Source organism: Protopterus annectens, chromosome 3.part0 (assembly GCF_019279795.1).
Source record: "Protopterus annectens isolate FY-2018-M chromosome 3.part0, PAN1.0, whole genome shotgun sequence".
Lineage (NCBI taxonomy): Eukaryota > Metazoa > Chordata > Ceratodontiformes > Protopteridae > Protopterus > Protopterus annectens.
In genome coordinates this window covers 203,383,503-203,399,197 of record NC_056731.1, presented here as the reverse complement: position 1 = coordinate 203,399,197, position 15,695 = coordinate 203,383,503, and positions in this window count along the sequence as shown.

Genomic DNA, 15,695 nt, shown 5'->3' with positions numbered 1-15,695 from the left:
ATGAGCACCATTGTGCAATAATACATTAAAGAAAAGAAATGGGGATGATTGTGCAGTGCTGAAATGGGGAGCAAGCAAGGGGTAAAACAAGTAGAAAGCAATCCAGGAATGTGCTGGAGGGAAGTAGGAAAGAAACATAGCTATCCGTTTCTTCAACAGTAAAAACTGATAATATATGCAGAATATTACCTGAATTGGGACCCTCATCTCAAGAGAGAGGAGTGACCACAATACAATCATGTTGTATAGCCAAATGGAGCAAATCAAGTGTGCCAATAAGACATGTATGAAATGGAGACCTATGTATGAGATGATATATATATATTTTTTTGTGGGAAGGTGCCCATTTTTTTTTTGTGATAGAGAGAGGAATATTGAGGAAGGAACATAGGTATGTTTATGTTTGGGTCTATGAAGTTGGGTAGGTGAAGAATCAGTTGCAGAAAAACAAGACAAATAAGACAAGACACAGGGCTGGTGATGGACACAAGAGGTTGGTGGACACCATGGATGGGGTGAAGGTGTGGACATCCAGGACTCATGTACATCAAGCTAGTTGACAGTGAGAATCAAGTCCTCACCCCCAGGAATGTCATCAAAGTCACCTCACTACACCACTGGCTGAAGCACTCAGCTTCTCCTCCACCTACTGGTCCTACTTAAAATAAGGGAGAGCAGCCCCTGCATCTGGCATAGGTGTACACCATCCTTGACATCTCAACATGGGTGATAAACTCGCCACCCTTGCCACTTCTCCTAGAGGAACCACTGGCCTCTACTGTGAGGTAGAACTACCTGAGGGGGCAGGTAGTGCAGGGGCATCAGAGGTGGTGCTGCCATGGCCGGTGGAGTGGGGGAAGTTGGAGCCTGTGGGGCAGGCCTATCTCACTGTGCTCTGGAGCATTTAGTGATGTAGTACACATCACTGTGTATGGATGACATGGATATATTTTGATGACATATAATAAAATAAAACAAAAAAAGAGATAAGGGTTGGAGTGAGAGAAAAAAAAGGAGATAAGATTAGTACTTTCATACGTAAAATACAGTGCATTAATACAATTGTTTGAATCTATTATCTTAACCTTTTCTCTTAAGACTACCACTTAAGACTACCACCTCCTAACAGACAGCATTACTTTTAAGATCAGCAGCTCCTAACAGATGCACACTGTACGACAGATTTCAGCAAGTACTCCTTTACATTTATGTATATTGCACATATGCATGTTCCAGTTATCCAAATTACAGTTTACAGCAGGGCGTGTGTGGTACTGGTATAGAGCTTTTAATTTAAACCTTTAACTTTCCCATAATTGAAGAATAATATATACACATAATTGAAGAAGAACTGAGCAGTGTGGTGGTGCTGTGGTTAGCATTGTCAAGAGGTTAGCAAGAGGTTCTCCAGTTCAATTCTTGGCTGAGATAACGTCTGCATGGAGTCTGCGTGTCTTCCCTATGTTCACGGAGGTTTCCTCTGGGTGCTCCAGTTTCCTACCACATTCCAAAGACATGGGTCTGTAGTATTTCTCCCTGGGTCTCTGCTGAAAATGGGCTCTTTCCCACTAAACATATGCTTCATAAATTAATAATTATTGTATAGTTGGTAATTGTGATATTTGACCCACCACCTCTGACTAAATTCTAATATTATACTCTTGCCTTGTGCTACAGACCAGTGCATGCATACTTGCTTTTACAGTTGGAATGTGCTTGTTCAATATAACAAAGTGATATAAAATACCAAATAGCCTAGCTTTTTTATGCTTGTGCTACAGACTAATGCATGCATACTTGCTTTTAGATATGCATGTGCAAGTTTGATACAACTGCATAAAATACCAAAAAACCTATCTTTAAATTTTAATGCTACAATAATACTATTCTTCTGCTGCATACATACCACATGCCTCTCTCATCCTTGATAATCTAGTCGCATGGATCCTAACATTACACTCTCTCTCCATGGCAGCTGTGGAAAAAGAACAGAACAGAATACTATTATGAATACCAGTCTTGTCCATATTCAGCTTTTAATTCCTACAAGTACTCTCTGTAGTTGATAGTTACACCTGTATGGGATGTCTTCTGTCCTAATTTACTCTATCCAAGCATTGAGGGTGCCCCTCTTCCTCTGATGTAGGTCACCCAAGTTGTGCCTACATTGGTCACTAGTGCAGGGCATACTGGTGGCACTGGTCACAACCCGGGCCAAGCTATCCCATGCCTCTGACCTTTTACTGAGACCGAGAATAGTCCCCCCTGTAGCAACCTGGCACTGTTGTGTTTTACTAGGAGTCCAACAAAAGTCTTGGAATAATGGAGCATACTGGTGGCACTGGTCACAGCCCGGGCCAAGCTATCCCATGCCTCTGACTTTTTACTGAGACCGAGAATAGTCCCCCCCCATAGCAACCTGGCACTGTTGTGTTTTACTAGGAGTCCAACAAAAGTCTTGGAATAATGGACACCCCATCTCTGAGCCCTAAATCTCACACCCTATCCATGAACATGTGCCATGACTATCACAGATCAATAGCAATTGAGAATTATGGTTTCCCACCAGTTCTAGTTATCACATTTACTGGGAATGTGCACAATGTTTGAAAATGTTGTTCACTGCACACCATTGCACAAACACGGTGCTCCTGGGTGTGTGATGGTTTGTGGTGAAAAACAGTGAAAAGCACTGCAACAGGGTTATTTGATATACAGGTACATTTGTAAGTGTGTTCATCAAATGTGAAGGTCATACCAATCTAGAGAGCAGAAATATACTTATAGGAACATAGTACACAGAATACATACGGTCATACATTTGATAACGGTGATAACATGTAGATAAATAAAGAAATAACTGACACAGTATTAGTGTCTGAGACCTCATACATATAATTAATATCAGCTACACTATGTCGAGTGTTATAAGTGACAATGACTGTAATGGGAAGCGGAACAACAGTAAAAGTGTATAGAATATGCTGCATTTGAACCCAGGGCCATGTGAATGGCAGCCCTACACTTACACCTGTTGCCACAACAAGGTTAAGAAAGCACTTGTCTATGTTGCAGTTCATTGCTATCAACTACAATGTCACAACAATAAATCAACAGTTGCACACCCAGTACTAGAACCTAGGAACATCTGTACTCCAGCCCTAAACTTAATTTGCTGCCACAAGATTAGTTACATGATATTGCCCATTTTACTATTCATGCTTAAGGTCTTGCTGTTAACCATCATACAGTGTCACTTAAAGGGTTTGTGTGATGCCCAATAGTATTAATTGAATGCATCCGGTTTCTCTTTCTGGCTGACTGGGGCCTGTCTGCTCCTGAGTTCCATTTTGCACAATGCTGTGCTTTGTGCGCACCAGATAAACAGAACCAAACCTGACACTCATTTTCCTCCATTTTCCATGGTTGCACTGAGCAGCACAGAGCGCAAACATGAGACAAGAAAAGAGAGAGAGAGAAATCGATTCAAACCCAGTACCATCTGGCCTCAAAGAGGAAAGTATCAATGCATTAATACATACTGCCACATAGTCAGCTATGTAACAGGTGTGTTTCATAGACTCAGTAGTAACTGTCAGACTTTAGCAATGCTGTAACTGTCAAACTTTAGCATTGCATGTGGAAAATTAAAAAAATGAAGGCCCTATCTCACAGTTTGTCACATATTTACAATATAGCCCCCCCCCCCCCCCCCCCCATCAAGCGCTTCATCCCTGGTTTCTCGGTACTTTTTCCACACATATATCACCTACACTACAGAAAGTAATATCAAATGTTGTGTCATATTCAATGCACATTGATTTCGTAACATGCACAACTATAACTACAACTATTGACCAATAAGCCTAACAAGCCTTATCTGCAAGGCTAAGGGAGGGATCAGCATGGACCTTATCCACACAGGCATAGTTGACCTTCAACACTCTTGAGTTGACCCATGTTGTGTTTGTCAAGGGTAGATCTTGCCTGTTGAACCTCATGGACTTCTTTGATACTGATCTCAAATACCTGGATGACAGATAACTGGACATACTGCCTATGTGGAAACTACTTCTCTGAAGTGCACCCAGTGGTAGGTGGCCTGTGGTTTGCCAGGTTTGTGGACACACTCATATAGAATCCCAGAATGATGGTAGCATATTACAGAAGGGGCTGACAGAGACAAATAATTGGTGAAAAACTCACAAACTGGACCTTAGAGCAAACAATGCCTCATTGTCCCCTTTGGCAATGAAGTACCCCTACTAATTATGATACACATAACACCTCTCTCAGCTCAGACACAGTGTTGTGAGACTTGTGAACATGTTCATAGTAATCTATACTTTAATCACTATGTGTCCATAGTGGTGAGGCACACATTCTGCATTGCATACATCATACATATGGACATCACATCCAAGATTAGGGAGGTCATAGCTCTGTTGTACTCCACCCTTATCAGACCTCTAATTGATTAAAAGGCTCCTTTCTGTATGTACCTCACCAGACAACTGCAGCAATTGGATAAAATATAGAGGTCTGTGACTGGGATAGTGCAGGTCCTCCACACATCATATACATGGAAAGACTACAAGACCTGTCACTGTACTTAGTTTCCTGCAAGCTGCTGAAAGGTGACCTATGCCTAGTCTACAGGGAAGTCTCAGACCCGGCCCTACTCGAAATGCTAGACATCTGTACATCAAATGGGACAGGAATAACCTGGGTCAGACATCCTAGCCTGTGACGTAAAAAAAAAACACGCAGGGGAGACAGATTCCTCAACAACTCACAATCCTTTCTTATAGGGCCCCACTGCATCTGAAGCAGTGCTCCTCAATGACTCTGTTCAAGTGCAACCTTCACTACTGGTTGGTTGACTGTAAAATCACCTCTGGGATGGCACCTATGTCCCTCAGATACAGGCCCAGTTGTTGCTGTTCATAAACTCACTCTGCTAACAACAACCATCTAAATATGCTTAATAAGGGTACTTGTGTTTTTAGAAATTTAGGCTTCTATTGCCTCATGTATATTGATAACCATGTACTCATAAAAATTAAAAATACAGTATGTGAGAGATGCAACTAAACTATGAATCTAGAATAAATGCTCTCTCTCTCTCTCTGAGGTAACAACAAACCAGATATCAAACCAGATATCAAATAGGTTATCAACACACACACTTCACCTCCTCAACAGACCAGGTTCACAACACATAACCCCACATAAGCAGAGCTAGTCATTAGAAACTTACCCAAAAGAGCAAAGACCTTGCAAATGCAAACTTTCTGCAGGCATTGCAGTCCCAAAGGAACCCACTATATATAAAAACAAATGTATCAGTGTGTCACCCATTAAGCCCTTAAGGCAAAACACCTGAAAACCAATGTCTTGGTCATAGACTAATCCATAGTGAGACACAGAAGTTCCCCTCACCAAGTTGTACAAGGAGAAAGTCACAGTCAGCTGCCTGTCAGGTGCCAGAATCCACAAAGTCATGCACATAGTCAGGTCTCTCAACAACAAGCACAGTTACACCTCTGTCTACTCCATGTTGAAGTTAATGACTTCAAATGTACCTCACGGGACTATATGAAGAGAGATATGACTGAGCTCTCAGATTATCTGTCCCAGACCGGCATGTCCATATCCCTAAGCAGCATTCTACCTTCACCCAGGATGATGCCTCAATACAAATGAAATAATTATCGACCTCAACAATTGGCTTCGCTACTGGTGTCAATCTTGGGGGATCCAGTATTTGTCAGCCTGGGATGATATGGTTGACAGACCATGCTGCTTTGCAAGGAATGGTCTTCATCTGTCACCTCTTACCTTTCTGTTACTGGCCAAGATACCTGCCTCCACACAGTGGCTTTTTTTAGGCAATATCATAAGAATAAAATTCCTGATGTAAAAATATCCTCAAAAGACAAATTCAAGGTTATGCTGCTTAATGCTAGGAGTGTAAATCAGGAAGTACTGAAAGGTGGTACTACTTATTTGGGAAGATGTCAGTATTTTTACAGTCACAGAGATGTGGTTTAGGGCCACAGAGAGTACTCCAGCCATGAAAAGATATAATGTCTTCCACACATTCAGGTCACAAAATTAATGTGAAAGAAACAAAGGAAGAAGTGAACCCATCTTCATGAAAGACAAATACAACTCAAGACTGGTTAAGCAGTATGACATCCTAGAGTTATTCCAAGTACAACTAGCTATAGGAAAGACCCCCCCCCCCTCCATGTCATTGTTAGCAACAGGTCCACTAACATGAACCAGAAAAACCACACAGTGGATTCCTGGATCTACTTGAGTCACTCATAATACAGCCAACCCCCCTAGGCATGGGTGAGTTTATCTATCCTTCCATCTATTGGGATACATACATGAGCTCAAACATGCTCACCCTAAGGCTCCTGCACTTTGTAAACACAAATGCTCTGGAACAGTTAGTCTACAACCCCACAAAGAGATGGAACGTCCTTGACCTAGTACACACGTACATGAGAGATTGTGCAACACCCCATGTGTGAGACTCTTCCTGGTAATGTCTGACCACAAATCAGTCACATTCAATGTAACAATCATACCTGACCCCCCCCCCCCCGGTTCAAAAGACTGAAAAGTTTATCCAAAGAAAACTGTAGTCTCCTAAGCAATGGCATACATAACTTCAGACCTCCTGCCACCACTTAGAGTAAAGACTCCTATATGGATGTGTACAAAAGTGTCCTCTATAAGCAGCTTTACATGTGTATAGACTTAGCAGTACTAAAACAGATCAAAACTTGCTCTCAAAAAACAAGTCACCCTGACAGACATCTAGCATAAATAGATTATACAACATGAGAAATAAATTGATGTCCAGGAATTAGAGGGAACAGTCTCAGCAGAAGGACACCCTCCATAGCTTGAACAAGCAAATGAGACATCTTGTAAAGTCCTCTAAAGCTAATTACGAAACTAAATTAGCATCCACACCTAAGGAAGAACAGAAGGCATTCTATAGCTATGTCTGTAATGTAAAAGGGAAGGCCCAGCTTTGCAACAAATTCATAGTGGATGGTACCAGTCATACTGAACCTGAGGACATCACCAACCTGTTAGCAGACAGGTTTGGCAAAAATTTTACACCCCTGTCTCCAGCAATCATACCCCAAAGCATATCTTTCACTAGTTCTTTACCTATTATCTCTAAAGATCATGTCATAACTGCACTCGCCAAGGTCAAAAACACAGCCTGTATGGGACTGGATAACATCTCAGGCTTCTTACTAAACAGTGTAAAACAAGAGTTATTGGAACCACAGGGTACTCTCTTCAACCACAATCTAAGTGCTGGCTTTGTCCCAGCAGAGTGCATAACAGCAACTCTACTCCCCTTGCACAGAGGGGGCCCCTCAACCCACCTGTGGAAACTATAGACCCATAAGCCTGACCAGCTTTGTCTGTAAGGCCATGGAGAGAATCATCTTGGACCTTATCAACAAGGACATTGATGAGCTTCAAACTCTTGACCCAACCTGGTTTGGCTTCATTAAGGGCAGATCATGCCAGGTAAACCTAATGGAATTCTTCAGGAGTGTCACCAAAGCCCTGGATGAAGGCAAATTAGTACATGCTGCCTATTTCAACTTGGCCAAGGGCTTTGACACATTCCCCCACTCAGGCATCCATGAAAAACTCACCCAGCTGGAGATTAACCCATTTGTCTTTAGATGGGTAGCCAACTGGCTCACCAACAGGACAAGTCATATTTAGGGATTCCACCTCTACCAGCAGACCTATTGCCTGTGGTGTTCCACAGGGGTATATGCTGGGCCTCCTACTGTTTGGAATATATTTTTCAAAAATTCAGGTGTTAACAGATGGCCTGTGGCTCACCAAGTTCGCTGACAACTGCAAACTGTGTGCAATCACTGAGCCTCCAAACAAAGTCAACATACTACAAAATGGGTTTCCATACATAAATGATTGATGCCAAAGACATAGACTTAAACTTGACCCAAAAACATGCACTATTATCCCTTTCTGCAAAGGAGAGATACCTTCAAATTACACTATTAATAATACCACCCTAAGTTCCAACACAATGGTGAGAGATTTGGGAATAAAGGTTGATAGCAATGTCAGCTTTGATCATCACGTGTCTACAGTGGTAAGGAAGGCCTTTTAATTTATACACCTCATGAGTAAGGGCATAGCATCCAAGACTAATGATGTTATCAATCCACTGTACTCATCCCTCATCCTCATCAGACCAATAATAAAGTACAATACTCCCTTTTCCATGAACCTCACCAGATACCTGCAGCAACTGGAGAGACCTAAGAGGTTTCTCAACAAGAAAATCCAGGAACTTCAATGCATGACTTACATGAACAGACTGAAGGTCCTTTCACTGTACTCTGTATCACATAGATGCTGAGAGGCAACTTGTACCTGGCCTACAGAGTACTCTCAAGCTCTGCCTTACTAGAAATGTTGCTCCTCCACAAATCAAATGTGAGAAGGCTCACTCACTGTAAGGATATTAACCTAGCCTGCAATATTGACAGGACATGCTGGAGAGACAGATTTGTCTTGCAGAGATTGCCACTGCTATGAAGTAAACTCCCAGTTCAAGTTAAATAGAGCCCACCAATAACCCTATTTACGCACAACTTGGACAATTGGATGAGAAATTGTAAAATCACCCTGGGGGTTTCACCTATGTCACTGTTAGAGGGGCAACCAGTGCTGATCAATGATTAACAAATATGGACTACATGTCTTGGTTTATAATGGAACAATAGTACAACTTTGCTAGGCTTGAACAGGCCCTAGGGCCATTAGCCTAGTAAACTCCTATGAACCTAAGGCCATTATCCTGCTGATGTCATGTACTATAAGTTCAGCTGCAGTCATGCAAAAGTCAGATTTGTGCCATGATGCCTGTGTTAAGTACTGTGTTCTGTAGTCTGCATACTTAAATAGGTAGGGGTTTTATTCTCACTGCAGTCAAGTGTGTGTGTGTGTGTGTGTGTGTGTGTGTGTGTGTGTGTGTGTGTGTGTGTGTGTGTGTGTGTGTGTGTGTGTGTGTGTGTGTGTGTTCCCATCCCTGACATTACAGACAGCATTTTACCGCAGCATGTGGGACACTGTTATTGCCATATTCTCAACAGATATTGCTGATGTCATCAGCTATGTCAAATGTGTGGATATTCAGTCATCCCAATAGGGCATAGTCAGACACTAGCCTGGAGGCCAGGCAGATGTCATCTCATTCTATACAAGACAGATTACAGTGACATGGCTTTTAATCCATCCACATACATCATGGCATGGATTGTAGGCCCTGTGTTAGGTTAATAAAAAAGCCCTGTGGTCTCTCTAGCTGCTGCATATGTCTGGTGAGGTACATGCAAAAGAGAGCATTATACTGTATTACTGTTCTGATAAGGTTTGACTACAGTGCTGTTATACAATCCTAAGATCTAAATATGATGGCATGATTTATGATGTGCACCATATGTTTGAAATGGAAAATCATTAAAGAGAGAAGTTAGAAAGTAATGATACACATTGCAGTTTCTGATTTCACAACCCTTACAAAAGCATTCACTATACATTTGTGCAATTTTGATGCTATCAACTGTCTTACTTTTCAAGGCCAATATAATTCAAAGGTACAATGAGCAGTTCAACAGCACAAATGCAGATATACTAAGCACAAAGTTAGCTACACACCCTGAGCAACAGACACAGCTTTTGCATCCCTGAATACAAAAGATAGAAAACAGGGATATGGCATAGTTATCATCATTTGCACAGTGTGACACAAAAGGTCAGTGAGTGTGTGTGAGTAAGAAGGGGAAGAAGGCAGACATTGGGATAAACAACAACTGGCCAATGCGACTAAATAAGTAACTATTGTGTGTGTGTGTCTGTAGGGGTCCTCCAGGTGAAATTAGTATGCACATGTCTGCATAAACACAGCCAAGCTCTGTGCTAGCTCTGCAACTTGGTCTGTCATACAGGTGTGAGCCACACATTGTAGAGGTGGCAGTTCATCATTGTCATCCCTGACCATGAGAACTGACTCTGCCAGGAGTTGCACTGGCACCTCCACACCCAAGGTCAGATTCAATGCTGCCACTGGAATGTGACTGATGTCTGCTGGATGAGCTCCCTTCATCAAGACCTCCAGGGCCATGACCCATTGGCCTGCCATATCTGGGTGTGAACAGGACATTCACTGATGGAGCAGTGGAAGTACTGCCACCATGGGAGCGTGATCGGGCACGGCCAAGTTGGCTGACAGCAGATGATGTGGCAGACCTATGCCTATGTGGATGCCTTTTCCCTCCCAGCAGATGTTCCATCTTACACACTGCTTGTTCCACCATGTCATACATCTGATTCAGTGAATTAGCAACATGGTGGAGGCAGTCACTCATGTCACACTGTGCCACATCCATGACCATGATCATTTGTCTGGAGGGCCTATGGGAATGTGACTGTGCCTGTTCAACAACTCTAAACATATGTTGAGTGGCACAGGAAGTGACACGTGCACCAGGTGGAGGAGGGACAGCAGGCCCCCTCTGAGTACCCCTATCAATCATCCTGTGTGGCACCTCATCCACACATAGGCTACAGACAGACTCAGCAGGCACTGAAACTGCAGTAACCACACTTCTGTGATCAATGTCCTTGCCCTCCACCTGTTCAATATCTGTGTGCTCACTAGACTGGGTAGGTGTAGGTCTACTGGCTGTGTCTAATGGAAATGCAGGGGATGGCTGTATGCCAACTTCAGTGTCATATTCAACCTCTGCACTCCCTGACTGTGCCTCACTTTTACCACCATCATCAGAGTCTGTTGATACACTGAAATCAGGTAGCACAGGGCCCACACTCCCACTGGCATGATCACCTGTGATAAATAGCAAAAAACACAGGAATAAATTAATACCTGTACTACTATAGTGCAATATATGCAAACAAACTAATAGTGCTGCCAGTTATTACAGACAGTACATCAATACACACAACAGGCCTGAGATCTACATTACACACTTCAATATTTCTTTAGAATGGTCAGCAGTACTGACATAAAAATGTTTGCCTTATCATCAGTAGGTGAGATGTTTTTTGGTTTACCTTGCAAATGTTGTCAGTTATCTGTGCAATGCAACATGTGTGAAGGTAACTTTTCAAAGTTGTGTTTTAGTGAGAAAAAAACAGCAAATGCAGAGTAGCATTCACTGTTGTGAATTCGGCCTTTGAGTGGAGATTACACTATAGTGCGATCTTGGAGTTTGTGTATATATATATATATATATATATATATATATATATATATATATATATATATATATATATATATGTAACAGGGGGTGTAGGGGGAGCAGGGGGCTTTTCCCCCTGCAAAATGTTCATAGGAGAAATCTAGAAGTGCAGGTAGTTTCGGTGAAAGTTGACATTCCTGAGTGTCAACTTTCTTAAAGTGACTGGTTCGCACATGTGAGTGTGCGCAAAGTGTTGTTTTCAGCATTTTGGTTCAAATAAGTGAACACTCAAACATATTTTTTTCAACATTTTAAAGGTAAACCTACTCATCTATAGTCCAGATGTTCCTGGTAGAAGGTAAGCAAGAGATAAGGGTAACATCATCCCAATTAACTTTAACACAGGGGGTAATACATTTACCTCTTTATAATGTCAACAAGAACATGGCTGACAACTCCAACCTAAGTTTATAACTGTAGTAATCTTAAATACCCCCTCCAAAAAAAAAGACGTGACACAGAATTAACTTATTCACTTCAATTGTTTTACTATATAACATTATTCAAATTTTCAGATAACAGAGCCTACCTGTAAGCTCCTCCTGGGATGTGTTTGCTGTCATGGAAGGTGTTGTGCCCACATCCAGTACATGCTGTCTTACATTCTCCTGTGAGATATCTTGATTTCTTAAATTGGCCAGGAATTATTCACTGGGTTTTAGTGGGGGTTCCCTAACAGGCCCTTTCCTGGTATCCATTTGGTCACATCCCACTGCAGCTGCTCGCCTGTGTGCAGTAGTGATCATGTCAGTGGCCCTATGGTGCACCTGCCTATATGCTCTACTGTGGTCACTCACGGTATTCACATTTTGCATGATTTGCTGCCATATTTGCCTCTGGTGTGCCATATCTCCCCATCCACTTTCCAGGAGAAATGCACCATGTTGACAAAACCCATCCATGACTACTTGATTTTTTTCCATCAGTGAAGGGGGTCTACGTAGATGACATGCTTGAGTGGCATACTTGTAGGTGTCCTAAAACGGCAATAGAAGTATAATACATGTAAGTATCACGTAACTACAAAATAACTGTTTCCAGATAAAACAGAAAAGGTAGCCAGTCAGTATTACCCACTGGGAGGCATAAAACAGTCTACAGATGCAAAATACTAACAACAGGCAGGATGTAAAACAAAAAGAGTAACAACAACATATCCTTGTATGTGCCATAACAGTAACTCACCTTTGCTTCCTCCTAAGAGAACAGTCCATTCTTGTTTGTGCCATAACAATAACTCATCTTTGACCCTCTGTCCCAAAAAAAAGAACAGGCGAATGACCCACTTTGCTAACAAAACATCTTAGAAATACTGAGTGCTATCAAATGACCTGTACTGGAAGCATCTGTACATATTTATCATACAGCTCCCACAAAGGAACAGGGAAATGACCCATTTTGCTAACAAAACATCTTTGAAATGCTAAAAGTGCTATCAAAGGATCTGTCCCTGAAACATTTGTACATATTTATTACACAGTATTCCATTTTTATGTATTGCCAGTCATGTGTACCTCTGAAATGGCTTGATAGACATGCCCATGCCATTAGTATACTTCTAAATAATGCATACAGATACAAGTGTAAAACATTTGCTTCACATTATTCTTAAATATATTCCACTATAAGCAGTATGTAGGTGACAAAATGGAAGCATACCTGCTGAAGTTCAGTACTCCTCTGTACAGAAATATTCTGAAGTAAAAGCATTTTTGTAGTCTTCCAAGCATATACAACTCTCCTCAACATCAGTTTGGCTAACTACATGTCTGCCCTTTTATAAGGGTGTAGATTACTAATGGATTACGTCTGTCTTTGCATGTGTTTTATATGTGCTAATTACAGCATAAGGAGCTGACATGAATGCTAATCAACCAATCCAACACAATGGAGCTATTAAACAAGCTATAAAGCCTGCATGTAGACTTCATGCTGTTTTTACCTGCAGATGTAACACTTTTGGAGTACAGACACAGAAAGTCTACAAAGACAGAATGTTAGAGGCTGCTGTTGCTTTAAACTTATTTGCATGTGTCAGAGGCTGAAGCCATTGCTGCTGCTAATAGGCCTAGGCCAAGAAGAAGAAGAGGCCATGTTTAGCTTAACACAACCTACAATGCATGGAAATTGTAGAGTGCTACAAAGTGGACAGGAGGAACTCTGTGACCTCTGCCACACTCAATTCAGAGCCAGAGCCAACTGAGGGGAACCCATCCCAGTGGAAATTAAGGTATGTGTAGCCCTTAGAATCTTAGCTACAGGTACCTTTCAGAGACCAACAGGGGATATGTGGTGGGGGGGTGTCAGAGGCATCAGCAGTCAGAATCCTCCACCAATTCTTGGATGCTATGCTCAAACATGCCAGTGAGCATATATATTTTCCCTGTGGCTCTGAGGAGAGGGCCAGAAATAAGCAATAGTCCTAACGGGTAGTGCATTACCCTGAAGCACTGGGTGCCATAGGTTGCACTCATGTAGAAATCAAGGCACCACCTGAGGAACAGGGTAGGCTTCACATTAACAGAAATGTCTGCCACTCTATAAACTGCCAAGTCATGTGTAATGCCAAGGGAATCGTCTTGAATGTGTGTGCTGGCAACCCTGTCAGTTACCCCAACCCACATATCTAGCACACCTCCCAATTGTACCAGATATTTGCAGGGGGATATCCCACATGGTCATTTACTGGAGGATGCAGGCTATGCACTGGAACTGTGGCTGATGACACCCATCAGAAATGCACATGTACTCACAGATGAACACCATAATGAGGCACACGGTCAAACCAGAAATGTCATAGAGCATGTGTTTGGGCTGCTGAAGTCATGGTTCCAGTCCCTAGATACATCTAGGAGAGCCCTTAAGTAAAACCCATGGACATGTATAGAAATCTTCACACTATGCACCATGCAACACAACATAAACCTAAGGAAACATCTGCAGCATGATCAGCAGTGGGAAGGGGCACACATCCTACCACCAATGGCAAGGCCATTACAGTCACAGGCAGATGAGGAGTCAGAGGGTGAACCAACTGCTGCTGTGAGTGTAGGTAGACATAGGCATGCTCAGTATGGTCTTGCATTAGCTAAGAGGCAATGCATAGCACACTCATTCATCACCTAGGGGCCAAAAACCTTCCTCCTGCTCACATACATATATTAGCATTGATGTCAGGCAACTCACACAACCTTTACCTCCCCATGTATTGACATACATATATTAGCATTGATGTCAGGCATCTCACACAACCTTTATCTCCCCATGTATTGCCTGTGTACTGCTTACACCAGACAGAGTTAGCTCCGAAGTAACACTGTGGCAAGTGCTGCATTTACAAGGTAAGTCCAGAACCTGTAGTACATTGTTTAATAATATTATGGCATTTCCTTGGATTTCATCACTTGGTATAGTAAGCAAGTAAAAGGTGGGAGATGTGTAGTGAAATCACCTTAACACGTGACACAGAGACTTATTCATCTTACATGTGTCCAATTTTAAATAGTAGGCCTAAGGCATCAAATATTCATACAGTTATACTACTTAAAAGTACTGGTGATTACTGCATGCCCTCAGTTTAGCACCATATATTTGTACTAGGAAATCATTAAAAACAGAAGTTTGAAAGTAATGATACACATTGCAGTTTCTGACTTCACAACCCTCACAAGATCAAACAACAGACAGGATGCAAAACAAGGAGAGTAACAAGAGCAACATATCATTGTTTGTGCCACAGCAGTAACTTGCTTTTGCTCCACCTCAAAAGAACAGTCCATTCTTGTTTGTGCCATAACAGTAACTTACCTTTGCTTGGCCCAAAAGAGCAGTCTATGCTTGTTTGTGCCATAACAGTAACTCAGCTTTATTTCCCTCCTCAAAAGAACATTGTAACATTGTATGTGCCATAACAGTAACTCACCTTTCCTCCTCCTCCCAAAAAGAGCATTCTGTGCTTGTTTGTGCCATCCAACCTGCCCTTCAGTTGTTGATAACGGTATATCATATTATTCCCAGTTAATATCCTCACACATTTTTAAGCCCAGTGATATATAATGGCTTACACACTGCATATGTCAGAGTACTGCTCAGATAACTGATGAATGACCAAGAAACACAGAAAGATAAGACAGAGCTGTATATTTGCAAACATAATCATAACAGGCTGTGTGATCACTAAGTGCAGTACTTCTAAATATAATACATTTAATAAATGTACAAATAACAGTTTATGGTTTGATATTAGTGTACATTCTATTGCAGATGGTTGTGTGAAGAATGACTTCAGTTCTTTGCTGCAAAGTTGTTTATGTGACAAAGAGGGATAAGGCACCCATCCTGTTTTTTGAA